At 59.9% G+C, this 26076-nt stretch overlaps 3 long non-coding RNA genes across 4 annotated transcripts; 1 reads left to right on the top strand and 2 right to left on the bottom strand.

Moving 5' to 3' along the window:
• Positions 1–3564: 3564 nt before the first annotated feature.
• Positions 3565–5300, bottom strand: LOC123380298. The gene is made up of 2 exons (XR_006585822.1): positions 4576–5300; positions 3565–3820 (listed from the first exon to the last, which is right to left on the bottom strand). It is a non-coding gene; the product is annotated as an uncharacterized LOC123380298 (long non-coding RNA).
• A 7832-nt stretch (positions 5301–13132) lies between these two features.
• LOC123380667 lies at positions 13133–25817 on the bottom strand. The gene is made up of 3 exons (XR_006586737.1): positions 25720–25817; positions 23330–23462; positions 13133–15015 (listed from the first exon to the last, which is right to left on the bottom strand). It is a non-coding gene; the product is annotated as an uncharacterized LOC123380667 (long non-coding RNA).
• Positions 20650–22914, top strand: LOC109492235. 2 transcript variants are annotated; one of them, XR_006586736.1, is made up of 4 exons: positions 20650–21542; positions 21639–22055; positions 22379–22550; positions 22672–22914. It is a non-coding gene; the product is annotated as an uncharacterized LOC109492235 (long non-coding RNA). The 2 variants fall into 2 exon arrangements; XR_002736470.2 differs by lacking the exons at positions 20650–21542; positions 21639–22055 and having other exon boundaries at positions 22070–22550.
• Positions 25818–26076: the final 259 nt, after the last annotated feature.

Below are 26076 nucleotides of genomic sequence, written 5' to 3' on the forward strand. Positions count from 1 at the left end.
CGCCTGGGTGGTGCAGTCGGTTAAGCGTCCGACTTCAGCCAGGTCACGATCTCGCAGTCCGTGAGTTCGAGCCCCGCGTCGGGCTCTGGGCTGATGGCTCAGAGCCTGGAGCCTGTTTCCGATTCTGTGTCTCCCTCTCTCTCTGCCCCTCCCCCGTTCATGCTCTGTCTCTCTCTGTCCCAAAAATAAATAAACGTTGAAAAAAAAATTTTTAAAAAAAAAGCACTCTCCGATTCAGACTTCTGCGGACCACACCCCTAGTTCCCCCACACCCTCCCCACCGAGATGAAGGGGGGCCACTCTGGGGGTCCCGAGGAAGCCTGGCACATAGTAGGTGTTCAGGAAACACCGTGGAGGAGTGAGCACCCCCCTGTCCGCGTGAAGCTGACGGCTTCACTGTCTCACTCGGGCTCCCTCCATCCCCAGAGTCTGCCTCCCTGCCTCCCTTCTGTCTCTCTGTCTTTCTTGGTCTCTCTGTCTCTCTCTGTCTCTCTGTCTCTCTGTCTCTCTCTCTCTCGTACACGCACACACATAGTCACCCACTTATGCAGCAGGGAGGTCAGGAGCACAGGCCCTTGAGTCTCCCTCCTGCGCTCAGATTCTGGGCTGTCCCTTAGCCGTGTGGATTTGGGCCAATGCTTTAAGACATCTTCTCATTTGAAAAGCCGTGCGATGACCACCGTGCCTGCCCTGTATGCGGGCCGTTGTAAAGGGAGCCAGAAAACACAGTCTGTGGGTGTTGTATCCCAGCGCCTGGGAGCCCCCGGCCCAGGGTAGGCGCGTTACACATATCTGCTGAGCGCCTGGTTGACACATGAAGGGCCACCACCCGCCGCTGGTGCATGGCCATTCCCAGCGACCATCCCTCCAATCCTGCGACCCACACCCCTGGGCCGGCCTTCTCTGACGCCCTTGGGTGCCCGGGCCCCCGGGAGGCCTGAGTTGCTGCTGAGGAAGAGGAAACCTGAGGCCCCCACATCCCGCCCCAGGACCAGCTGGCCTTGCGGATTCCAGAATGTTCTGCAGCGGCCGGTAGGCCACGGGGCCAGGAAGCGGAAGGTGCAGAAATAGAAATGCACAACCGGGCAGTGGCTCCTTCTGCCCTGGAGGAAGGGAAGCGGGGGCTGGGGGCCCAGGGAGGAAGCCGGGGGTGCAGGGGGGAGGCCGCGGGAGGAAGCCGGGGGTGCGGAGCCCCCTGCCCTCAAGGAGGCCGGCGCGGACCTTGCCCTCTCCTGCAACTTGCGACCACACCCAGGGACGCCCCCATTTTCCCGACAGAAATCCAGAATGAGGAGTTCTGATTCGCTGTGAGTTCAACCCTAGGGCGACTGCCAAGGGCACCGAACCCTCCCCGCGGCGTGCGGGGGGTGGGGTGCAGGCGGAAACCGGCTCCGACGAGGTAGAGGGATAGACCCCAGGTCCGCCAGCTCCCAAGCCTAGGCTCCAAAGCACCCCGCCCCCAGCGAAAGGACCTGTCAGAACAGAGGCCTCCCCGGGGCCCCAGCTGGGATGAGCGATGGACCCCCGACCACACCCCTTTTCCTCCTACTCCCCTGCCTGGCTGGGGGGCCAAAGCCGGGCCAAGGGCCTGGGGCCTCCAGTCAATCACGTGGCCGGTAGTTTCCAGGTAGTTTGGCTGCCCCTGGGCCTCGCTGGGTTGCCCTCGACTCTGAACTCACGGTGGCTTCCCCCCACACACCCTCATCCCCACCAGTGCCCCCCGAACTTCCTGTTTTCGCAGGGAACAGGAAGACTGAGGGTCCATGCACCCCGCCCCCACCCAAGAGCCTGACCGTGAAGTCCCAGAGGAGGGTCTGGAGCCACGGGCCAAGGATGGCTTTCCTCCTGCCCTGGCCTCCACGGTCCTTTCTGTGCCTCACCTGCCAGTGCCCGGGCTGGCCTCTGAGGTCCTTGGAGCACTCGCAGGAGTGGAGAGATACACCCCCAATGTGCGACCCCTGGAAATCCCTTCACTGCTGTGGCCTCCGGCTGGTCTCTAGGTCCCAGAGCCCCAGAAAAGCCACAGCCGTGGCCCCATCGGCCCCTCCCAGGTGTCTAAGCAAAAGCTTCTGGCCACGTCCCCTGGTCTGCTGTGTGGCCTGGGACAAGTGAGGCAACCTCCCTGAACCTGTTCCTTAATCCATAAGAGGTATGACATCTCGGAAGCAGGCTTGAGGCTCTAGCACTTGGCGGGAAGGGAAGGTGTGAAGGGACTAAGGGGCAGAGCGGTGTCCCTGTTCCAGACCCAGTTTGGCCCCCCCTCTGCGGCCCCCACCCCGCGGCCTCTGAGACACCACCGGGGCCCCTCGGCACAGCCGAAACCGAGCTTTTTCTTCTGACCCCCAGCAAAGTCACGGGGACGCACCCGCCGCCCGGGCCACCAGACGTTGTGGGTGTGTGTTCAGGTGGTGAGGCAAGGTCTGGGCCCAGCTGGGCTCTACCCCCAGGGCCGGGAGTCCTCGGGGAAGCCACTGTCCCCCGGCTGCTCCTGCACAGGGCAGAGCAGCGGTCCAGACCCCACACGCCGCACAAGGGAGCCAGTGGGACCGTGTGGCCCAGGCTGGCCTGCGAATTGGCCCACTGAGGCCTCGCTTTCCTGGAGCTCTTCCATTAAGAACATGGAACCCAAGAAAGGACGCTGGGTCCACCGCTTGTTGTAGCCAGCTGGGGCTGGGGCGGAGCCAGGCAGGCAGGGACCCCACCCCCGGGGACCCCCGATGCCCGGGGTCACCACGCTCGGCTGGCTGGCCGACCTCGTGAAGTCAGAAACCGGCCGCCCTCGCCTGCCGGGCTGAGGCCCTCCCAAAGGCCTCTCCCGGTCAGGGCCTGAGGTGGCCCTCCCCCACCCCCGTGGGAGGGCTGGCGGAGAGGTGTGTGAGGCAGGGCCCACAGAGGGGGCCCCCCACTTCCCTCGGGGCTGTGACTCTGTGTGCAGGGACCAGGCTGAAGGCCGGCTCAGGCCTGGCCCTGCCGGAGAGCCCACCCTCCCGGCAGGGCGCACGGGACCCCAGCCCTACTCCCTGAGCCCGGCCGTCAGGAAGTGGGGGACGGTAAGAGAACAGGTGCCAGTCAGGGACACACCCAGAGATCCTTCCAGGGACCTCCCTCCCTACCCCAGGACACCCCAGAAGCTCTGGGCATGTGACAGGGCAGGGATTCCCTCCAGAGGACGGGGACACCCACCCAGTGCGAGCGGCAGGCAGGGCAGAGGGAGCCCCAGGGGCCTGGGGATCCAGGGGATCTGGTGTGCCCCATTCCCCGCGAGCTCCAGGACGCGGGGGTCTCTTCTGCTCGGCGTCTGACGGACCCCAAGAGCAGGTGAATTTAAAGCGTACGCATCTCCTCTCAAGGCTTCTTTTCCAAGTCTGTCAGCAGACCCACCGTCTTTCCAGATCAGGGGCCGAGCCGATTGTCTGTCCTCCGACGTCTTTTTGTGTGTGTGTGTGTGTGTGTGTGCCCAGGAACGCTAAAAATAAATAAATAAATAAATAAATAAATAAATAAATAAATAAATAAAATGAAAAATAATATGTGTCTTTTAAATAGCACACGCTTTTCCGCCAATCAGGAAAAATTGAGCTTGTGTTTTGCTGAAGTGACATGATTTCTCCCCTCCATTTATCGTGCAAAGGAATTCAAGGCAGCCCTCAGCATCCAGAAGCAGGAAGGGTGTAGGAAAGTTCAAAATTAGCATTTCCCCAGACTCCCTTCAGACTCAAGGGCCGAATATGAACAGGCTCTGAGTTGCATTCTCTTCCTAGAGATGTCGGGGTTTTTATCAGAACGAGTTCCATTTGTATGGCCTTGATTTCCTGTAAAGCTGACAACGTTAAAAGAACAGAGTTTGCGTTGACCTTGGCAGGGCCCCCGGAGGGTCCGGGTGCTGGGTAGCCCCTCTTACCTCGCTCCACACCGCCCCTTCCCTGGGGCCCGGCATCCCCGGGCATGCACTGTCTCACGCGGGAGACGGGCTTGAGAAAAAATAGACTGAATCCCCTCGTAGGTGACTGATAGGACCCGTGCCCACTGGGTGGTAATGGTTTGAGAGGCTTCACTAAACCCGAGCTCAGCTGCTATATCTACACTCGCACGTGGGACAGGCCACCTCGAGCCTGGTCGCCATCCCCCTCCGAGGCCCGGACGAAAGGCTGCTCAGTCATGTACATACTCTCCCATGTGTGAGCAGCTACTGGAAACTTCCCCCTCATGATTGCGAACTTCGGACTTAGAACTTAGGAGAAGGAGCTTTGGGAGACGTTGCCGGTGGCTGGCCCACGAGGCAGGCCTTTCTCAAGGAGCTGCTGGGTGGGGTGTCCCCAGGCCCGCCTGCAGACCAGGGCAGGAAGGGGGCCCGGGCAGGGCCAGGCCACAGGGCAATGGCCAGATGCGGGAGGCTCTGTGCGAGCCATCCACTGCGTGGGTTTGGGAGGGGGGGCACAGATCCATCCCATGCCAGGGCCCTGGTGGCACTCTCTCAGGGACATCCTGGGAGAGAGGTCCCTGCCCACCCCTGGCTGCCTGGGTCACTCTCACTTCTGCCCAGGAGAGGAGCTGGGGATGTGGAAACTTTCTCACCCAGGTCAGGGAGCGGTCGCCTCTCCTCGCTGCGGGCCCGGGGACGCTCCGGGCCTGTGTCCCCCAGTAGAGCCACGGCTGGCCATGTGTGACCGCGGGGCCCCTGGAATGTGGCTGGTCCACACTGAGACGCGGTACGAAAATGCAGGTGTAGAAGGAGAAAAAGAATGTAAAACGTTTTGTTACTAATCACCATAGTGATTACGCGTTGTGATGATTGTAAGAATACGTTGGCTACGTCGGGTTCCGTACGATGTGTGATTAAAATGTATTTAATCGCAGTGTGGCCCCTGGAAGGGTTGAAATTACCTATGAGGCCGGCACCATCTTCCCGGCACCAGGCTGGGGTTCCCGTCTGTACCCCCACGCTGGCGTCCAGGGCAGGCCCGGCTCCCCCGGGGCCCGTCCGCCGCAGGGAGCGAGGGGCAAGGAAAGGCTGGCCCGCTGTGAGCCCTGCTGTGTGCGGGGCACTGAGCTGCGCGCTTCGCCTGCGTGGCCTCACTCGGGCCGCACAGCAGCACCGCGACGCAAGTATCGCGAACGGTCCCCGCCTCACAGACAAGGAGGCCGGGGCTCGGTGGGGTCAGTAGGCTCACCCAAGGGCACAGCGTCTCCACCCACGCAGTGGCCTCTCCCAATACCACCTGCCTCACACGGGGTGGGTGGGGGGCTGAAGCGTGGAGGGGCACCGGTGGGCATCTTTTGAGAGCGTCCTGCCCCTGGTGTCCAAGTAGAATCCCCTCCGTGGCTCGCTGAGGATTCCCTACTCTGGGTTTGCTGATCAGACACTTCTACAACCACCCATTTTGGGCTGGAGGCAATGTTGTGCCCTCACTCACCGCCCCGCACGCAGTAGGCCCTCAGCTAATATGCCCTGAAGGACCGGCCCTCACAGCCCCGCACACAGTAGGGTTCTGGCTGATCCAGCATGAAGGACTGACTGACCCTCACAGCCACACACACAGTAGGGCTTCAGCTAATATGCCCTGAAGGACCGACTCTCACAGCCCCGCACGCAGTAGGGCTCTGGCTGATCCAGCATGAAGGACTGACCCTCACTCACCGGCCTGCATGCAGTAGGCCCTCAGCCAATATGCCCTGAAGGACCGACCCTCACCGCCCCGCACACAGTAGGGCTCTGGATCATCCAGCATGAAGGACTGACCCTCACTCACTGCCCTGCACACAGTAGGCCCTCAGCCAATATGCCCTGAAGGACCGACCCTCACCGCCCCGCACACAGTAGGCCCTCAGCCAACATGCCCTGAAGGACCAGCCCTCACCGCCCCACACACAGTAGGGCTCTGGCTCATCCAGCATGAAGGACTGACCCTCACTCACTGCCCTGCACGCAGTAGGCCCTCAGCCAATATGCCCTGAAGGACCAACCCTCACCGCCCCGCACACAGTAGGGCTCTGGCTCATCCAGCATGAAAGACTGACCCTCACTCACTGCCCTGCACGCAGTAGGCCCTCAGCCAATATGCCCTGAAGGACCGGCCCTCACCGCCCCGCACACAGCAGGGCTCTGGCTCATCCAGCATGAAGGACTGACCCTCACTGCCCGCACACAGTAGGGCTCTGGCTCATCCAGCATGAAAGCCCAGAGTGAGGCTAGAGCTCTCCTTTGTACGAAGCCCGAGCCAGGCTCCCTCAGCGACGTCAGCCGGCGTTACGCCGGGGGGGAGCCGGCTCCCAGGCCAGCACCCCCGTCCTGACCTTCACAGGGCCCCTTGTCGGCTGGAGGGGGCAAACGAGGACGCGGAGGGGACCGGGCCGGTTTTCAGGCTCCCGGTGAGGAGTCAAGAGCCAGAGCACAGCCCCAGGACGTGTGTCTGTCTGCCCTGGGCTCTGCCTAAAGGACGCGGCCCCAGTTTCCGCCTGACGAGAAAGCCCACGCTTTTCGTAGCTGAGCGGGGTCACTGTAGAGCAGACACTCTGATGCTCCTTCCGCGTTCAGGGATTTCACCGCACGTCCCTCCTAATCCGTGGGCTTCGGCCCGTCCCTAAACTGTCGGCCGGGTGTCCACGGGCTGGGACACGCTCCGGGTCGGGCAACTTCATCTCGGAACGGCCAGAGAAAGTCCGTTCCTCGTCAACAGCAGGCAGTGGTCCAGTCTGGGGCCCTCAGAGCTCCTGTCCTGTCAGGAGCCGGGACCCCTGGACATTTGGGGGGTGGGGGTGGGGGTGGGGGTCTCTGGGATTGTGCAGCACAGACCTCCTGAGCCCCCCTCCGTGCGGGCGCTGCCGGCCCTCACGCTGGACCCATACTCTCACTGCCTCTCACAGTGACCCTGGGTGTGGCGCTGGCTTTACCCCCGCTTCACAGACGGGGACACTGAGGCACGGAGGGGTCAAGGCGGTGTGTGTCCATGACGGCGGTAAGGACGGGCAGCCTGGCTCCACGCCGTCCATCCCCGGGAGACTCGGGTCCCAGTGACAAGGACCCTCTTCCGGGGAAGGAGCCCTGCCCCCCTCTGGGGGGTCGTGAGGGCCTTGGAGACGTTTCTCAAGCACCTGCTTCACGTTTTGCCAAAAGACGTTCTCCAGCAGCCTCCTTCTCTTGGCCACCCAAACTGGCAGCACTTTCCAGAAGCTAAATTTGCTTTCGGAGGACAAAGATATGCTTCCTTTCGGATGCAAGAATGTATATGCTTATATAGCCGTCCGAGTATTTATGTGTGGATGTACGCGTGCGTCTATCTGTGCGCGTCTACGGATGTCTCTGCCTATACGTGCGGGTAATTTGCTTGTCTACACGTCAAATATCTGCCTGGGTGTTCAGGAAACTGATAACATTGGGTTCCCTTCGGGAGGAAATGGTGGGGGGCGGGGGACTGGGCTAGGAGACGTTTTTGTTTTTTTAAATCATAGATTCTTTTATGCGTTTTGCACTTTAACCCATGCCAATCAACTGTTGCGATGAAAATGGTTTTCTCATTGTTCTTCTTTGAGAAAACTCACAAGCAGGCAGGAAGGCAGCTCTGAGCACCTCTTCAGTCTTGGGCCCCTCGTGTCTGAAGTCCTGCTGTAGGCTGGGACCCCAGCTGGCATGACATCCCCCTACGAGGGCAGGTCCCACCGGAAAGGCAGCAGGAAGTGGCCGACCGGGAGGGATGGGCGCTGGCCCCCCCGTCTCCCAGCCTAGCCCCAGGGACCCTCCCGGTTCTGCAAGGCTGTGATTCTGGGCCGGGTGAGGCCAGACCTGCCGCAAGGCCAAAGCCAACCTCTGCTGAGCCAGACCTGGAATCTCAAAAATGTCCTGTGGTCAGGCCTGAGCTTCGTTAGTGACTCAGCAGAAAGACCTCGCCCCCGCCCCGTGCAGGGCAGGCCGGCCCCGCCCAGGGGTGCAGCTTGAGGCTTTCAGCACCCAGAGCCAAGGCCTGTGGGAATGTGGGCCCAGTGGGCCGGCGGCCACGGCCCAGCCCCGCGTCCCTGCCCGGCAGTGAAGACCGACCGGCCTAGCCGTTGGGGGGTGGGGGGGAGTGGGAGGCTCCTGGTACAACCCGATGGCGGACGGCTGACCTCGGGCAGGTCCCCTCCCCTCTGGGCCTCAGTTTCTCCTTCCCTTAGAAGGAAGTTCCTGGAACTGACCCCCAGGAACCCCGACACTTGTGGGGTAGCCTCAGGCTCTTTCTACACCTGTATGTGCCATCGAAACACCTGCCCTGTTACAGACCTGATGGTTCCCACGTGCTGATTTGCCTAAGTGGATATGTTTTTACTTTTTTAAATTTTGTAATGTTTATTTATTTTTGAGAGAGAGAGAGAGAGAGAGAGACAGAGCGTGAGCAGGGGAGGGACAGAGAGAGAGAGAGAGAGGGAGACACAGAATCGGAAGCGGGCTCCAGGCTCCGAGCTGTCGGCACAGAGCCCGACGGGGGGCTCGAACTCACGAACGGTGAGATCGTGACCCGAGCCGAAGTCGGACGCTCACCGACAGAGCCACCCAGGTGCCCCTAAGTTGATACGTTTCCAAAGGCTGTTTTGGAGCAATGCTGTGCACGGCCCCGTCGACGTCATTTGCCAAAAACAGATGACATGGTACAGTTCATGATTCACGATTCATCTGCGTTCACCTGAAATCAGCCCACACACGTCCGCCTCCGGGGACCCATGATGTGGGACGTCAGGAACAGGTGGGGCAGGTGCGGGGCGGGCGAGCGCTCAGTGGGCGCGCCCGTGCGTGGAGGGCGACAGGTGCTGGAATCTTGAGGCCGGGCCGTTCTGCGGCTGGTCAGTAACCCCTCTTCTCCTGCGCGTATCAATGTCCTGGGGCAGCTGCAGCTTAACAACCACACACCGGGCAGCTAATCACACCAGAAATGTGTTCTCCCCCAGTTGTGGAGTCCGGAAGCCTGAAATCAAGGTGTGTGCAGAGCTGTGCTCTTTCAGAGGCCCTGGGAGAGGACCCTCCTCCAGCCTCCCCTCCGTGGTCACGTGGCCTCCTCTCTGTGCGCCTCGTATCTCCTTTTCTTATAAGGACGTGTCTTTGGGGGGCCACCTGGGTGGCTCAGTCGGTTAAGCCGCCGACTCTGGATTTCGGCTCGGGTCATGATCTCACAGTTCATGAGTTCGAGCCCCTCATCTGTCTCCGCGCCGACAGCACAGAGCCTGCTTGGGATTCTCTCTCTCCCTCTCCCTCTCTGCCCGTCCTTGGCGCTCTCTCTCTCTCTCTCCCTCACAATAAATAAACAAACAGAAAAAAAAGACACGGCTTGGGACAACCTAGGATGAACCCCCCGTCTCAAGACCCTTCACTTACATCTCAAAGACCCTTTGTCCAAATAAGACCACATTCTCAGGTTCTGAAGGTTAAGAGATGGGCATATCTTGGGGGGGGGCATTATTCAACCCCCTATCGTCAGGCAGGGCAAGGGTTGGGGCGGGGGCAGATTTACAAAAGGGGAAAGTGCCGGGGACGGCTGTTAGCTCGGGCCACTGTGACAGAAGCCCACGGGAGGGGCAGTTTATAAACGACAGAAGCTGGGGGGTCGGAGATCAGGGTGCCAGCTCTGTAGGTGCTGGTGAGAGCCCTTTGCGGGGTGGGGGGTGGGGTGGGCTGCTGACGTTTCCCGATGTCCCGTGTGGCAGAAAGAGAGCAAGCTAGCTGTCTGGAGTCCCTCCTATAAGGGCACTAATCCCACCCTTAAGGACGTAATCGCCTCCTAATGTCATGACACAGGGCGTCAGCTTCCAACGTATGAATTTCAGGGGGCCCATAGCGAGCACGACCAGAGCTGTGCCACGTACGAACTGGGGCGTCTCCTGCCCCGCGGGGCAGAGGAAGGAGTCCCCACTTCCCCGAACCCCCACAGACGCAGAAAGACCATCTATTATTCATAGGATGCAAGGAGGCATCCCAGGGGCACCAGCCCCGGGGGAGGAGCGGGGGGCCACCTCCCCCGGCCAGTCCATTCTCCCTCCTGACCCCGCGGGCCTGTCTCAGGCCACTTTGGGTCTGAGTTGTCTGACAGGGACGCCTCCAGGGCTGCATTAGCCTTAAAAGGGATATTTAAAGCCAAAGAAGAGGCCGCAGAGACCTCCAGGTCATGGAGCCAGGGTGGCAGAAAGGCAGACAGGGCACCTGCCCCTTCGACTGTGCCAAACTGGGCGTTTCGGTTTCCTTTCTTAGCGTGTAATTGTCAGAATTCCAGCGGAAATAAGCAAGGGCCAGAAGGAGTTGTTACGGCGTCCCTGTTAAAGGGGCAAAATACGTTTTACGATGAGAAAATCAGGTGCTGGTGCGGTCGAGGTGAGGCCGGCACTCGCCGCTCCTGCGTTAGACAAGCGCCTACGTGTAAGGCACACAGCAGGTGCCAGCTGGCGTCAAGACCCGAGGACAGGATGCCAGCCGGTGCGAACTAGGAGGGGCCGTGCGGAGAGCGGTCCAGAGATGCGTCCCCACGAGCACACACGGCCCCGGAGCCCGTGATTCGACGCTGACACACTGACCCCGAGGACACAGAACCGCCTGCCCCCGAGCGGCGTAGAGACCCCTGCCCGGACTTGGCCATCCGCATCCCTGTCCTGTCCCTGCGAGGTCCACCTGTGTCCACCCTGCCCGGCCCGCCGAATCCCACACGGCTCGGGGGCTTTGTGCTTTCTTGGGGCATCTCCCCGCCGACCCTGGCATCCACCTGCCTCCCCCTAGCATCCTCCCATCTCTGCTGGGACGCCCCCCCCCCCACAAAAAGCTGTCTCTGGCCCCTCCATCTGAAGCCCCCACCCCCACCCCAGCACCCTGTCTCCTTTGCCTGCATTACTTCTCTCCAGGGACGGGCTGCACCGAACACCCGTGTAATTTTTTGGTTGTTGTTTATCTCCCTGAACCACAGAATGTCAGCTCCCCGGGAGAGGGGGCTGTTTTGTTCATGTTACGTCTCCAGCACCTGAGAGTATCCTAGGGGGCGCCCGGGGGGGCTCAGTCGGGTAAGCATCCGGCTCTTGACTTCAGCTCAGGTCACGATCTCAAGGTTTCGTGAGGTCAAGCCCAGAGTCGGGCTCTGTGCTGACGGCTCGGAGCCCGCTTGAACTTCTCCCTCGCTCTCTGCCCCTCCCCCCGCACTCTCTCTGTCTCCCTCAAAATAAATAGATAGACTTTAAAACAAAAAAATAAAAGAGGGGCGCCTGGGTGGCTCCGTCGGTTGAGCGTCCGACTTCAGTTCAGGTCACGATCTCACGGTCCGTGGTTCGAGCCCCGCGTCGGGCTCTGTGCTGATGGCTCGGAGCCTGGAGCCTGCTTCCGATTCTGTGTCTCCTTCTCTCTGTCTCTGCTCCTCCCCCACTTGTGCTCTCTCTCTCTCTCTCTCTCAGAAATGAATAAACATTAAAAATTTTTTTTTTTTTTTAAATGAGAGCGTCCTGGTACACAGGGAATGCTCAGCCAACATTTGTGGAGTGAATAAATGAACGTACGGACTAATGATGCTAAAAACAGCAACAGTCCAAACGTGTGGACCAAGTTAGGGTGCAGACCCTCGACCCCCAGAGGACAGATTACTCCAAACAACGCGGGAAGGTGGCCAGTCGCGGAGAGAAAACCGGGTACAAAACCACACTCGTGGTGACGATTCCGAACCGCGTCAACGTGTTTGTGGACGGGAGCCGGCTGGGAGCACAGGCCGAGGGCAGCGGCTTCATCCGTGGGCGCGTGAGGACAGTGGGCACATTTTCCCTCCCTCTCGGGACAACCTGGAAAGGCTAAGGGGAGCCGCTCAGACGGCAGAGCCGGGAAATAAAACCTAGCCGCCCAGATGCTGCTTCTATGCTGGAAGAGGGCCCGGTCCCGCGTCTGGTCGGCCACTGTCGGCAAAACCCTGCCAGCGGCCCAGCGCGCGGCTCCCTGCTCCCGGTGAGGACCACGTGTGTCTGCGTGGGCGTGGGCCATGCGACGCCCCGGCCTCTCCGCGCGGGGCGGGATGGAGTCCAAATAAAGTGCTTTCCGTGCCCAACCGGGTCCATCAGGCTTGGCACCTTCCTGGGGGGGGGGGGGGGGTGCTGGGGAGTGAGGCGGCCAGGGCGGGACGGAGGCGGTGGCGTGGGGCCAACCGGGTCCCTCTGCCAGCTGGACGCCGAGGGGACCCCGGCCCAGCCCTAGCGTCACTCCTCGATCGGAGACACCCCACGGGCCGGGCTCCCCCAGGGATCGTGTCTGGAGACAGCTGACCTGGGGCCGGAGCGGGGACAGAGGGGGGAGGGAGGTGGGGTGGGGGGGGGGATCCGGCTGGAGACAGGGGCCGGAGCAGGGACGGGGTGGGGGTGGGGGTGGGGGGTCGTGCCTGGAACAGGAGGCAGGCCACCGTCGGGGGGTCTGGGCGGCAACCTTGGGAAGCCACGCCCACTTTGGAATGCCGTGCTGAGGCCCGAACAAAGCGGACCACGCGGGGGGAGGGGGCAGCGCCACACTGGGGACTCGCCCGACGCTCTGGGACCATCAGATCGCCGTCCTTGCGCCATCACCACCTCTGAGCCACCCTGGCCCCGCCGGACACCCGTTTAGGTGCTGGGGACGTAGCACGAACAGACCTCTTAATCTGGTGGTGGGATGTGGGCCGGAAGGGAAGAATGGGGTGGTCCCTTCCGGGGGCACTTCTCCAGAGAGGGGCACAGGGGTGTCTCCCTGTGGCTCCTTCTCGCCGGGGGCATGGCCGGGCTCCGCAGCAACGTGCCAAGGGCGAGAGCAGCCCGTTAGGGCCTGTGCACCTGACTTCAGGGTTCTCTCGCCTCCTCGGAGGTGAGGACACGCACTGACACACACACGGAAGCCTCCCAAACCGCGAAGGAGCCACGTGGCCTTGCGCTGGGCGGTGGGTGAGTGGATGGCGTCCACTCAATGAAACGCTACCCGACCGTCAAAAGAAACAGACCCTGACACGGACAGCTGCAGGGCTGAGCCTGACATGCGTCGCAGGGGCCAGCCTCCGAGTCGACATCCCATTGTGTGATGTTCCAGAAAAAAAATTTTTTTTAACGTTTATTTTTGACAGACAGAGAGAGACAGAGAGCAAGCAGGGGAGGAACAGAGAGAGGGAGGGAGACCCAGAATCCGAAGCAGGCGCCGGGCTCCGGGCCATCGGCACAGAGCCCGACACGGGGCTGGAACTCACGAGCTGTGAGATCATGACCTGAGCCGAAGTCGGACGCTTGATCGCCGGAGCCACCCAGGCGCCCCGTGGTTCACGTGGAAGGTGGCGAGTTGCTATGCAACCATAGAAAATCGACACGACAAATAATTTTCCTGACCCAGGTGCAGAGTTTGCTCCAGAAAAGCTCGCAATCTAGAGGTGCGGAGAGAAGCTGTGCTCCCTGCTTCCTTCATTGGCCCGTTTGCCGTTGGTCCAGCACGTGGTGCTGGGGGCGGGGTGGGCACCTGCCGTGTGCTGGGCATGGGGGGGGGCCTCTGAAATGCATCAGCGCAGCACGTGAAGTGGGGACTCGGGCAGATCCCCAAGGACGCCCCCGCAGAGCCCGGGCTGTGTCTCCCGGCCGAGGCCCTGCGGGACTGGCCGCCAGCGGAGAGGGCCCGGGGGGAGGGGGCTGGGCCCGGCTGGCCCTGGGCGAGGCGCTTGCCCTCCTCCCCGAGCTCTGTGGCAGGCTTTGGGCTCCCCCCCACCCCGATCATCCCCACCCCCCTGGGGGCCAGTGCTACCTCTCTGTCCTCTCAAACTGCCCCTAGGTGACCAGTCAGGTGAGTGACCAGAGCCTTGTTATTCTGTCCCAGGACCATCCAAAGGACCGCCCGCCCACGCCATTTGGACAGCTTTGTGGCCAGGAGGCACTGCCCTGGGCTCTCCTGTGGTTAAACATGACCCCTGCCCCTGCCCACTGCGCTCAACACACACAACCCTTCAGGGCCCGGGCCCCGCTGTCTGCTGTGGCCTCCCTGCTTGTCCAGCTGACCTGTACTCAGCGGGCCTCAAGCCCGGAGCCAGCCAGCCTCCCAGGCTCCCTCCCGCCTTCCCGGGCTCAGGGGCCCCAGGGACGCCGAGACCCTGTCACCTGCTGCCTCCCTGCGCTGAGCCAGTTGGCCAGTTGCTCCCCACCAGCGATGGCACGCCGACTGTCCGGGGCCTCCTGGGTCAGGCAGACTCAGGATACGGCTCGCAGAGGAGAATCCAAGGCTCCGATGGGGGTGCCACTGGCCCAAGGGCACTCCGGGAAACAGTGGAGGGGGCAGATCAGAACCCGGGTGCCAGGCACGGTTCTTTCTCCAACAGCTGAAAAACAGACCACCCCCCACCCCACCCCCCGACCCCCACTCCCAACTGTCAAGGCCTTTTCTTGCCATTTCCCTGCCGGAAGGCACCGGGTCATTTCCGGTTTGGGGCTGTTACAAATAAAGCTGCCACAAACGTTTGTGCACAAGGCTTTAGGAGGCCGTCTCCTCCCATGTCCCTTCGGTAAATTCCCGGGAAGGGTGGCCGGGTCACATGGCAGACGCAGGTACGCTTAGCTTTAGGAGAATCCGCCGGAAGGTTTTCCAGAGCGGACGGACGCTCTGACCCGCTCACCCACACCGTGGGGGAGTGCCGGTCGCCCGCACCCTCACCAGCACTGAGAGTGGGGAGTCTTTTCCATTTTAGATCTTCTAACGGGCAAGTGGTGACATCTCGTGCGGTTCGTCAGGGACCCCGACCACACGCGTGTCGGGCAGCCCGATGTTGTGCCAGAACCCGCCGGCGCTCGGTGCTCCCTCACCTGCCTTCTGTTCCTCCTCTTTTGCATTTTGGAGAATTTCTACCGCTATGTCTTCAGGTTCATGTTCTTTTTTTCTGTAATATCTAATCTGCCACGAGTCCCCGCAGGGTTGTTTTTGTCTTAGACCTGGTTTTCCTTGCTGGAGGCTCATTGCATGTGTTTGGTTCTTCTGTCTCGTCCTGCCTGGGCAGGTGCCACGGCCTCTCCTTCCACTCACGTCCCCTTTCCAGTCCATTCTCCCTACAGAAGACAGATTTTTGTTTGCTTGTTTTTTAATCTCAGGGGAATCCCTATAAGGACTCCTTTGCATTTTATTTTGTTTTTTTTTTTAATTAAATTTTTTTTAACGTTTATTTATTTTTGAGAGAGAGACAGAGTGTGAGCAGAGGAGGGGCAGAGAGAGAGGGAGACACAGAATCCGAAGCGGGCTCCAGTCTCTGAGCTGTCAGCACAGAGCCCGACGCGGGGCTCGAACCCACGGACCGTGAGATCGTGACCCGAGCCGAAGTCGGACGCTCAAGCGACGCAGCCATCCAGGCGCCCCTCCTTTGCATTTTAAATAAAGCCAAGCTCTTTATCGTGCTCACAGCATTTCACAGCCTGGCCTCAACTTGCCTCTTCCTCCTCCTCAAGCCCCAATGCCCCCATCTTGTTTTTGCCCCTAGAGCACATCCCCCCAACGTTCTCCTGCCTCAGAGCTTCTGCTCACACTTGTCCCTCTGCTGGGAATGCACACATACACACACACACACACACACACCCTCCCTCACACACACAAGCATGCACGTACACACACAGATACCCAAACACACACACAGTCACATGCACATTCACACGGACACATGTGCACATGCATGCACTCACACGTGCGCGGGAACACACAGAGACACAGACACATATACACAGGAACACACGTGTGCATATGTTCCTTTACATGCCAGCTACTTCTCTTCCAGGTGACCCCTGATCATTTTTGTAATTGTATCATTTACTTGTCTGACTAATCTGGATGTTTTTTCCTTCTTCCCTCCCGGAATGTGACCCTCGTAAAGGCAGAGATTCTTCCTCTTTTGTCCTCTGTTTTACTCCTATCACCTAGCATAGGCCCCAACACCAAGGGCATAGTAGGGGCATAGTAGGTGCTTAGTGAATGGATGAATGAGTAAATGGTTGAATGGATGGATGGATAGGTGGATGGATGGGTAGGTGGATGGATGGATGAGTGGATGGGTGGATGGATGGATGAATGGATGGGCATGTGGGTAGGTGGATGGATGGATGGGTGGATGGGTGGGTGGATGGGTGGGTGGATGGATGAATGGATGGGCATGTGGCTAGGTGGATGGATGGATGGATGGATGGATGGATGGATGGGTGGATGGGTGGGTGGATGGGTGGGTGGATGGATGGATGAATGGATGGGCATGTGGGTAGGTAGGTGGATGGATGGATGGATGGGTGGATGGGTGGATGGATGGATGAGTGGATGGGCATGTGGGTAGGTGGATGGATGGATGGATGAATGGATGATGGATGGATAGATGGATAAGTGGGTGGATAGCTGGATGGATGGATAGATGGATGGGTGGATGGATGGTTGGATGGGTAGGTGGATGGGTAGGTGGATGGATGGGTGGATGGCTGAATGGATGGATGAATGGATGGATAGGTGGATGGGTGGGTGGATAGATGGATGGGTGGATGGGTGAATGGAGGATGGATGGATAGATGGATGAGTGGGTGGATGGATGGATGGATGGATGAATGGGCATGTGGGTAGGTGGATGGATGGATGGATGGATGGATGGATGGATGGATGGGTAGGTGGATGGGTAGGTGGATGAGTGAATGGATGCATGGACAGCTGGATGGATGGACAGAGGGTAAATGGCTTTGAACCCTGGCTCTTCCCCCTTTATTGTGTGACCATCGGCAAGTCAATTACCCTTGTAGAACCTCTGCTTCTCATTGGTAGAATAAATGGGTGCAGTGCAACCCAGCAAGCAGGGCTTTGTTTACTGTCTGTCTTTCCCCTGGACAGCACAGCCTTTAGTCCTGTCAGCATTGCTCCCAGCACCTGGTGTAGGAACCATCTCACAGTAGATGCTCAATAAATATTCTGTTGGAAGAAAGAATACCCTAAAAGTTGAAGTCGTGGCAGGAATGGCCCACTTGTCCAGTTCCCTTCCTCTTGCTTGTACCTTCTCGCTCCTAACTTCAGGTTCTGTTTGCTCCCCTTCTCTGCGAACGAGCTGGAAGCCACCCTCCCCTGCACCCTGGGCTAGAAGGCAGCTGTGCTTTGAGTGCCCTGAGAAAGCAGCAGGAGGAAGGTTGGGATGAAGATGTGGTCTGAAGGGTCCCTGGGGGGCTGGACAGCCCCTCACTCCCTGCTAGTGTCTGGGGAAGCCGCGTGAGGCCTGCAGGGCCCTAGCTCTGTGGAGGTGGACCTTGTTGGGTGGTGGTCCCCTGGAGAACTCCGCTGTGTCCCAGGCAGGCCCCCAGGAGGGACAAGGGCAGGACAGAGAGGAAGTGCAGAGCTGGGACGCTCAGGGTCTGTGGATGAATTCCTGATAGTAGACACGGAAGGGAAGAAGCCAGGAGAGCGTAGAAGCTTCTGGATGCGGCGAGTGGAGGGTTTGCTGAGATGGGGAAGACGGGGTGGATGGGAGGGGCTGGGAAAGAACTGGGGAGAAAATCCAAAAGTCCAGTTCGGCCGTGATCTATCTGACATGCCTGGGAGACCCCAAAGGAGATGCCGAGCGGCCAGCCGGATACGTGGGTCGAAGCTCGTAGAAGAGGTCATAGCTACAGAGACAAATTTGGAAGTCATCAGCTTAAGGATATTTAAATCCATGGGAACTGATGACATCACCAGGAAGAAGGGCAGTGAGAAAAGAGAGGCAGGCGTGCACCAAACCAGAGGACCGGGCAATCCCACGGGACCATAAGCCCCAGAGGTCAGGGGCGTGTGTTCCAGACTCCGCGGTATCCCCAGCCCCACCTGGGTACCTGGCTCGAGACAGGCCCCCGCCAAAGCCTTGCCGCCGTGGGGTCTGGAGAGGGGCAGTACGGAAGCAAAAGGAGAAGGGGGGAGCAGGGAGAAGCCAAGAGAAGAATATGCCGGAAGGAGGGAGTGGCCGCCGGGTGGACTCCCAGCCTCCAGGAAAGTGAGGAAATTGGAAGAGGCCTCTGGATCTGCCAGCATAGAGGCGGCTGTCACCACTGACGAGGGCCCTTCCGGTGGGGCCGGTGGCCCGGGGCTTAGGCTGCAGCGGGGAGGGGAAGCAGGGCAGGTGGAGGGGTGAGGCGGTGAAAAACCGGCTCTCACCCGGGAGGTGACTGGGTGGGTTGTGGGCCAAGGGGGCCTGGTCCACAGAGAGTGCGGCCTACAGATGCTGGACAGGTGGGTCCGAGGGGCAGGAAGTGCGTGGGGGGCGGTGCATGGGAATAGGAGCCCCCTCTCCCCCCCACCCCATGCCAGGTCTGAAACACGGGAGACAGAGGCATAGCGGGGAGGCACAGCCCGGGAGGGGTTGCCCTTTGCACCCTGCTTGGCCTCTAAGACCCCTGTGGGGCTCTGGCGGTCCCACACTAGGGTGGGCCTCTCTCCTTTCTGGGTTTTCTACATTTCCCATTAGGAAACCTCTTGGCCTCTGACGTTCTGATTTGAAAATTAAATGCTCAGATCCGCAAAGAAACGAATCCAGGGCCCATGCCCCCCAACCCAGCACTGCCCCGGTGGACAGCCCCCCCCCCCCCCCCCCGGACCTTCTACTGGCTTCTGCTGGGTCCAGGCCTCTAACATGAGGCCCTGGGGGAGCAGGCCCCAGGATGAATTCCAGAGGGTGGGAATACCCACCTTCTGGGAGGTCACTGGTTCGAGAATTGGAAGGATCCTCCCGGCAAGAGATGAAACCTGAGACCGGCAGAAAAAAGGCCGGGGAGGCCTGTGAAATTCAAGGACAGACAAAGGCGCCCAGCAGGAGGCCTGGGCTCAGGAATGGGGCGAAGGTGGGGGCTCCCAGGAGGGGGGGCCTCTGGCCTCCTGCTTCCTGATCACAAATGCCCAGCCTCCGTGGCACCCCCCCACACCCCCAGGGCCCAAATACACCCTTCATGACTCTCCCCGGAGGGAGGGCGCGCAGGGAACCGGAATCAGACCCCACGCCAGAATTCAGGGCCTGGAGGCTGCTGGTCACAGGGTGGGGGGAAGACCCCAGAGGCGGAGAGCCCTGTATTGAATGGGGAGCCCCTGCGGACCAGACCCTCCCAGGCAGGGATCGCCTGACTGGGATCTCGCAGGAAATACAGGCATCAGGTAGCCCCAGACACTTGAATGGCCGCTGTGTGACCACGGGCAAACGCTCACCCTCCCTGAACCCCCTGCCTGCCAACCCCAGGTTCCAGGAACGAAGGCACCTGGCAGGGGCACGCTCCCCGAGTCCTTGCCAGATCCTTCTCCGGGGGCAGGTGTTAGGCATTCGAGCCCCAGGCGCAGGTCAGGGGCCGGGTCCCGCCACCCCCTTGAGAATTCCCGTGGGGTGGGCAGCGGGCAGGTGCATTCCTGAGGGTTTTTGTTTTTTTTACACTTGAGCTTCCCCTTTTGCGTCCATCCCTCTCTTCTGCCTCCAAATTAGCTAAACACTGGGGCAGCGACAGCGTTTGGAGACTCTTAGGCCGTTAATCTGATCTTCTGAATTCGAAGGAAGAGATAAAGGCTTTGTCCCCTGGGCAGTGCCTCCAGGCCACGTCAGGAGTCCTTAAACAGCCCCAAATTCCCTGGCAAACCCCTTTTACATAAGCCACTGGAGCCTGCCAGACAAAGGCTTTTGGGAAGTAAATTTGGGGAATGGGTAACCGTGAAAGAAGGGGTCCCTGGGAGACGGAAATGGGGCCAAAGCTGTTCACTTGGGCGGGTGTCGTCAGTTTATCTGGTGTCAGCTCTCAAGGCCAAAACATGCAGAGGGGTTTACAGGGAATGTGGCCCGGGTGCCCTGCCGCCCTGTGGCCTCTGGGTCTTTGTCGGTGTGGGGTCGTCTGGGCCTCCAGACTGCCTTCCACCCACTCAGAGGGTGGCCAGGGGCTGCGGCGCCCGAGTCACCAAGTGACCAAGGGGCTTTCGAAACCTCAGCCGCCCCACCAGTGTGTGTCTTGCGTGGCCTCGTGCCTCTGCAGACCATGTCATATACTCGTCGTAGAACACTGAATCCTATCATACGATACAGTCGTATCTGTCAGCCGTTCAGCGACCGTCTGCTAACTCTCTAAAGTGAGCCAGCACCATAGGAATTGCGGAAGCACCTGTCCTCTTGAGGCCGACGTTCTGGCGGGGGAGACGGACCACGAAACCGGACAGATGCACGGATCGCGTCAAGTCCAGAAAGCTTTTCTGGAATGTTCTTCCACCACAGCTGTGGGACTGAGGGCCACGGGACCCTCTCTCTGGGTTTTAAACCCAGACGACAATCCTCACGCCTCAGCACCCCCGACACGTCCTCCCCGCCCCCCCCGGCCCCCCCATCTCTGGGGCTGATAGCCCAGTCTATGGCCCCTGGTGTCCTTAGCCCGCCAACGCTAATATTACTGTTATCTGTCTTTCTCTCTTCTGCAGGGCAGAAGTCCCGGGGTTAGCTGGGTTGGACAAGCTCCACAAACTGAGTCGGGGGCCAGACACCCTTTAGGCCCGACACCACACGGGCCGTGCTCACCACAGTCCTGGGGCTTCATGGGAGGGCAAAGGAGAGACCCTGGCTGCCCTCACGGGCCCGACCTCTAGACCGCACGCGTGACCGGGGTGGGGGCGGGGGGCTCCACCATCATGACCTCCACTTCCCGGGAAGAAACTGAGGCTCCCGGGGGCGGGGGGCGGGGGGAGTCACTTGAATGAGCCCCATAGGGCCGCACCGGACTCTGGAGGCAGTGCCCACCCCTCCCTCGATCCAGTCACCCGCCTCACGGGGGTGGGGGGTGGGCAGTGTCACCAGTCCACGACTTGGCCCCAGAGCTGCCTAGTCCCTGGGGCGGTTCTCACAGCCAAGAGGGGCTAACAGGTGTAGACAAATGGCCGCCCAGCCCTCCAGGCCTGGCATCCCAAGAATGTGATAAGCCACCCATGCTGCTGACCCCCACGGTGGGGGGAGGGAGGGGGGCTTGTTATGTTTGCCCCGGGCCCTCCTGCCCTTCCCTCCAGCCCCTCAGCCGCTGGGTTCCCAGGGCCATGGCATTCACTGTTAATTAACCAGGGGAATGAATAAAGCCGCGGCCCAGGTCCCTGCGGAGGGGCCCGTGCTTCCCAGAGCTCCCCATTCAAAGGGCCTGGCGGTGGCTGTTCTGCACTCAGAGGCAAAGGGAACATTTGCAGAGACAGGAGGAGAGACGGAAAGCCAGAGGGAGAGGGAGAGAGGCAGAGAGGGAGGGAGAGGGAGGGACGCGCAGAGACACAGAGACCGAAAGAGAACTCTGCAGCCCAGACATCCTGTTCCAGTTTCAAGCTCGGCCTGGCGGGCCCCAGGGGCAGCTGTTTCGTTAGTGACAAGCTCCCCAAAGCCGTCCAGAGGACTGTGGGTGCTCTCGGCACCCTGTCTCGCGAGGGCCTGTTGCTAGCGGAACCCTGGCTTTGGGCAGAGGCCTCAGAGGAGAAGAGACAGAGTCAGAGTTAAACAACCCTGACGGGGGCCGGAAGCAACCAGGCCTCTTATCACAGGCTCCAGAGCGGCCCTCATGGTGGGTCTGGGATCCGAGAGCAGGGGCACAGCCTTCCTTTGAAGGTGAGGCCATGCAGGGTGGGAGGCGGGGCCTCACCTGGAAGAAGCCTGCTTCCCTCTGAATACCACGTCCCTCCGCTTCCCCACACGGGGGTCCAGGCGGGCCCCCTTTCCTCGCACAACCCAGAATGTACGGCCTGATCGACCGGAGAGGGCCAGGGAGAGCTTCAAGTGAAGGGTAGTGCTGCGGCCCCGCCACCAAGGCAGATGGCCCCGTTCCACCGGTGGAAAACCGAGTCAGGGATTCAAGGACTAGGGTAAGGCCGACAGCTTGCAGGGGTGGGCTCAGTCCCCCTCCTCTGTGCACCCCGTCCCTTTGGGGACACCGAATGCAACACTGCGCCTGTGCTGCGAAATCCCCGTGCTGTCCACGCGGGTGTGGCGTGGGGTCAGCTGGCCGTCCCCCTCCGGGACAACGCAGGTGTGGCCGGCTGTGCAAACCTCAGCCTTTCCAGAGCGAGGAGCTGAAGGCCCCTCCTGTTCCCTGACGTGCCAGAAATTGGCTCCGGAACCAAGGTGAGGTCCTGGAAGCGTCTGGACGGCCCGCAGCCCCGACGGCCCAGTGGTGCTGGGCGGGGAGGGGGCAGGTATTTGGGACCTGGAGGGGTGCCCTCGGGACAGACGAGCTGTGGGGGGCGTGGGAGCCCCAGGGAGGTCCCGGCAGGCCGAGCGCAGCCGGGTCTGGAGACAAAGACAAGCGTGCAAACGAAATCAGCCTCCATACCCACCGCCGGTGCCCGGGCAGACCGGGCACTGACTCGGGGAAGACACGTGTCCCTCGGGGCCGCCTCTTCAGGAGCACAGAGAAGCAGACAAACTGAATTTCATGCTGCCCCCAGGATCTTCCCAGGGCGCCAGCATCCCTGTCCACTCCCCTTCCGCCCGGCAGCGTGCCTCCCCTCCAGACCCTGCTCGTCACCCTCTCCTCTGGCAAGCCTTCCAGTTGTCCCCGGCAGTGGCCCTGCCTCTTGCAGTCAAACAGGGGCCTCCTCCCTTCCCCCCTCCGCAAAGGTATGTCCGCCCGGAACCTGGGAACGTGACCTCATTTGGGAAAAGGGTCTTTGCAGATGTGATTAACATAAGGATCTCAAGGTGAGATCATCCAGGATTCAGGTGGGCCCTACATCCACAGCGACGAGTATCCTGAGAAGAGGAAGAGGGGACGAGGGGAGTCCGGAGACGGCCACGTGAGGACAGACGCGGAGGCTGGAGCTGTGCCTCGGCCGGCAGAGGAAGCCCAGGGTCACTGGCAGCCACCAGCAGCTGCGGGAGGGACCTGGGACCCGCACAGCCTCAGAGGGAACCCACCTTGCCGACACCTTGATCTTGGACTTTGGACCTCCCGGAGACAATAAACGGCTGTCGTATTAAGTCACTCAGCGTGTGACGATTTGTTACGGCTGCCCAGGCTGCCCAGGACACATACGAGCCCTTCTTCCCGCCCCCCCTTCCCCCCCCCCCATCAGCTGCCCTCTTTTCCAGAAGTTCAGGCTCAGGAGCAGGAGTGCTGCTTCCTTCGGGACAGTAATATCTCAATAAATGAAAATCAGAGGAGTTCAAGAATGACGGGCCAGGTTCTTCTAGAAACTTCCGCCCTGTGAAGTGGCCGCATGGCGCCCACGATTCACACAAGCTTCCCTCCCCCTCCCGGCCATCCTCGTACCGCGTCACATCTGAAGAAGGAATGGGAAGGCAGCCCGGCTTCTCACGGGCAGAAAGGCCTGCAAGCGTGTTCCTCCATCGAGAGGGACCCAACTCCACCCCTTCTGGGACATGCCTCACCTCCTTACCTGGTCCTTCCTGCTTTCCTAGGTGCCCGTCTGACTTGTGCAGCTCTGGGACCGTTCCCTGAGCGCTGTCTGCTGTCCTGCAGTCTGCCGGGGGGCCGCCGGATGTGTATGACCTGATCCCAGCTTCCAGGAACTTCGGTCCCGGAGGTGAGCAAAAACCCGGTGAGACAAAGAGAGAACCATGCTCGGTTTCCAAGCGGCAGTAGTGAGGGGCAGATCCCAAATCCCACTTCAGGCCCTCATTTTGCCGTTCCCGCCACCTGGATGGCTCTTTCTCATCATGATCAGATGCCCAGGTCCTGCCCATCCTTCGGGATTCAGATCGGATACTCCCCACTCCATGAGCTTGTTTACAGATTCAAGGCTCCCTTCAGGTCACCCCACCCAGCCTCTTCAAGAGAATACAGATGGGCATTAGCAGAGTCTGATCCTTTCTGCCAAAGGCATCCTGGGCACCCACAGGCCCTCCCAGGATTTTCTGATATGCTTAAGAGAGGCTTAAGCCTCACATCCCACCCATACTTCCCCTGCCCTCCTTTGGAAAGAAGGCCACTAGAAGGCACATTATAGGACCATACTGGTTTTTGTTTATAAAAACCAACTCTTGGGAGCCCTTACTAACTTGCACACTAGTAAATACCTAGCAATTTCCCTTAAAAGTACCAGCTCAGTGGGGCGCCTGGGTGGCTCAGTTGGTTAAGCGTCTGACTCTTGATTTTGGCTCAGGTCATGATCTCCTGGTTTCTGAGACGGAGCCCCAAGTTGGGCTCTGCACTGACAATGCTGAGGCTGCTTCGGGTTCTCTGTCTTCTTCTCTCTTCCCCTTCCTCCCTCCTTTCCTCTTTCTCTCTCTGTCTCTCTCAAAATAGATAAATAAACTTAAAAAAAAAAAAAAAGTACCACATCAGCATTCTCTGTGTCCACAAATAACCTGTGTGCTGGTATAGGGTGACTCTGTTCTCCCAGAAACACAAAGGCCATCCATCTGCCAGGCAAACCCCGCTGGTCTGGGGGTTGTATACGTGTACTAGGCCTTGGATCTCTCACCCTGTGACCTGCCGCTTCGGGCTCCCACAGTCTCCCTCAGCCCCAAGAGACAAATGGAACTGTTTCTACTCTGACGTCCAACTGGGCGACAGCCTCTCAGGCTATGGCCTCACCTCCATAAGCCACCCTCCTCGGCCTCTCGCAAACCTCTCGAGGAGAGCAAAGAGTGGGGGAAGTGAGCCCTGGGAAAAAATCAAAGGTGCACCCAGGTCCCTGGCTCCCCACTGAGCCCCAAAGCCAGTTTTATGCAACGGAGCCCGCTGTCACTGTGGCTCCTTGTTCCACCAACCCGTGCTTCTAGCTCAAGCTCCAAGCCCTCCCGAGGGTGTGTTTCCCACCGACAGAAAGCTCATCCACCTGGCAAACATCGTGAAATCAGAGAGCCCAAGGCTCGGGCCCAGATGTGTAAAAATGATCGATGTGCCGATCAGGACGCAAATTAGGCTAGTGTGATAAGAAAGTCCCCAACGCCGTAGCTTACAGCGGGCGGTTGATTTCTCCTTCCCAGAGGAACCCAGGTAAGCGATCTGGGACAAATGGGGAGGTCTGACGGAACTAGTGACCCGGGCTCCCCGACCTCTAAGGGGCTGCCCTTGGTCTACAAGCTCTGAGTTGACCTGCGTCCTTGACTATACCCCAGCCTGTGGGAGGGGTCACTGCTTTCCTTTCAGAGGCGGGACGTGGCCCTTGCTCACAGAGCGATCATGCCGCACTTGTCCAGGCCGCTCTAGTCTCGTGTGCTCCATACGAACGGCACCCCCGAGACACCATGAGGCCGGCTCACAGCCTGCTGGCCAGGCTGTCACAGGGCCAGGCCCAGCCACAAGGAAGCCAGGCAGCCTGGGACTTCTCCCTACAAACCAAAACAGCCCTTCTCCAAATGTGTGGGGGGGAGGTCTGAGAGGTCAACATCATTCTCATGGTAGCTGCCTCTCCCTCTCATTCTTTCTAGCACATATAACGGAGTTTCCCAGAGACGGCATGCGTTTATGACATCGTCACCGTGATGGGTAACGGAGTCTGTGCTTATATACTTTGGCGGTTTTACGTTGTTTTCCTCCATTTTAATTTCTAAGGCAGTAAATATCCGTGGATGAAACCCATACCGACAAAATCGCCTTGGGGTCCCTGAAAACTTTCAAAAATGCAAGTGGACCCGGAGACTAAAAAGTTTAGGAACTGTCCAATAGAAGGTGAAAACAGATGCTTATAATGCAGAACCTGCAAGAATCCCTCGGGCCCGGCCCCGCCTCTCCCCACCCCCCCCCCCCCGTGGCCTTGTGCAGCCACCTGGGAATTTGGAGTCTGGCTCCTAGAAATGAGGGAACAGACACATCTCTCACCAGGTAGGACCTCAGTCGCTGCAGCCGTGAGTCTGCACCAAGCCTGGAAGCTCAGGGCCCTGCCGGAATTTTGTGGTTCGACGCTCACGTCCGTTCTGTGGCAGTGAGGTTCCCCGTGCTTCCGTGAACAATGGAGGAACGTTTCACCTCCGGCTTGAGGGTTCACGCTCCGGGCTTGCCGCTTCAATTGTGCCCCGTTCTTTGTAGATTACTCTGAACCCGTTTTGTCTTCTTTAAAAATGCAGGCTAGTTCCGAGAAGTTCCAGAAAGCCGTTTGCATAGTTCCAACGCTGCAGCTCCTGAAATGGTGAGCCGCAGCCAGGCACGGGCTAGGTGGTAGGTGGACCGACAGAGAAG

This window comes from Felis catus, chromosome D1, assembly GCF_018350175.1.
Source record: "Felis catus isolate Fca126 chromosome D1, F.catus_Fca126_mat1.0, whole genome shotgun sequence".
Classification (NCBI taxonomy): domain Eukaryota; kingdom Metazoa; phylum Chordata; class Mammalia; order Carnivora; family Felidae; genus Felis; species Felis catus.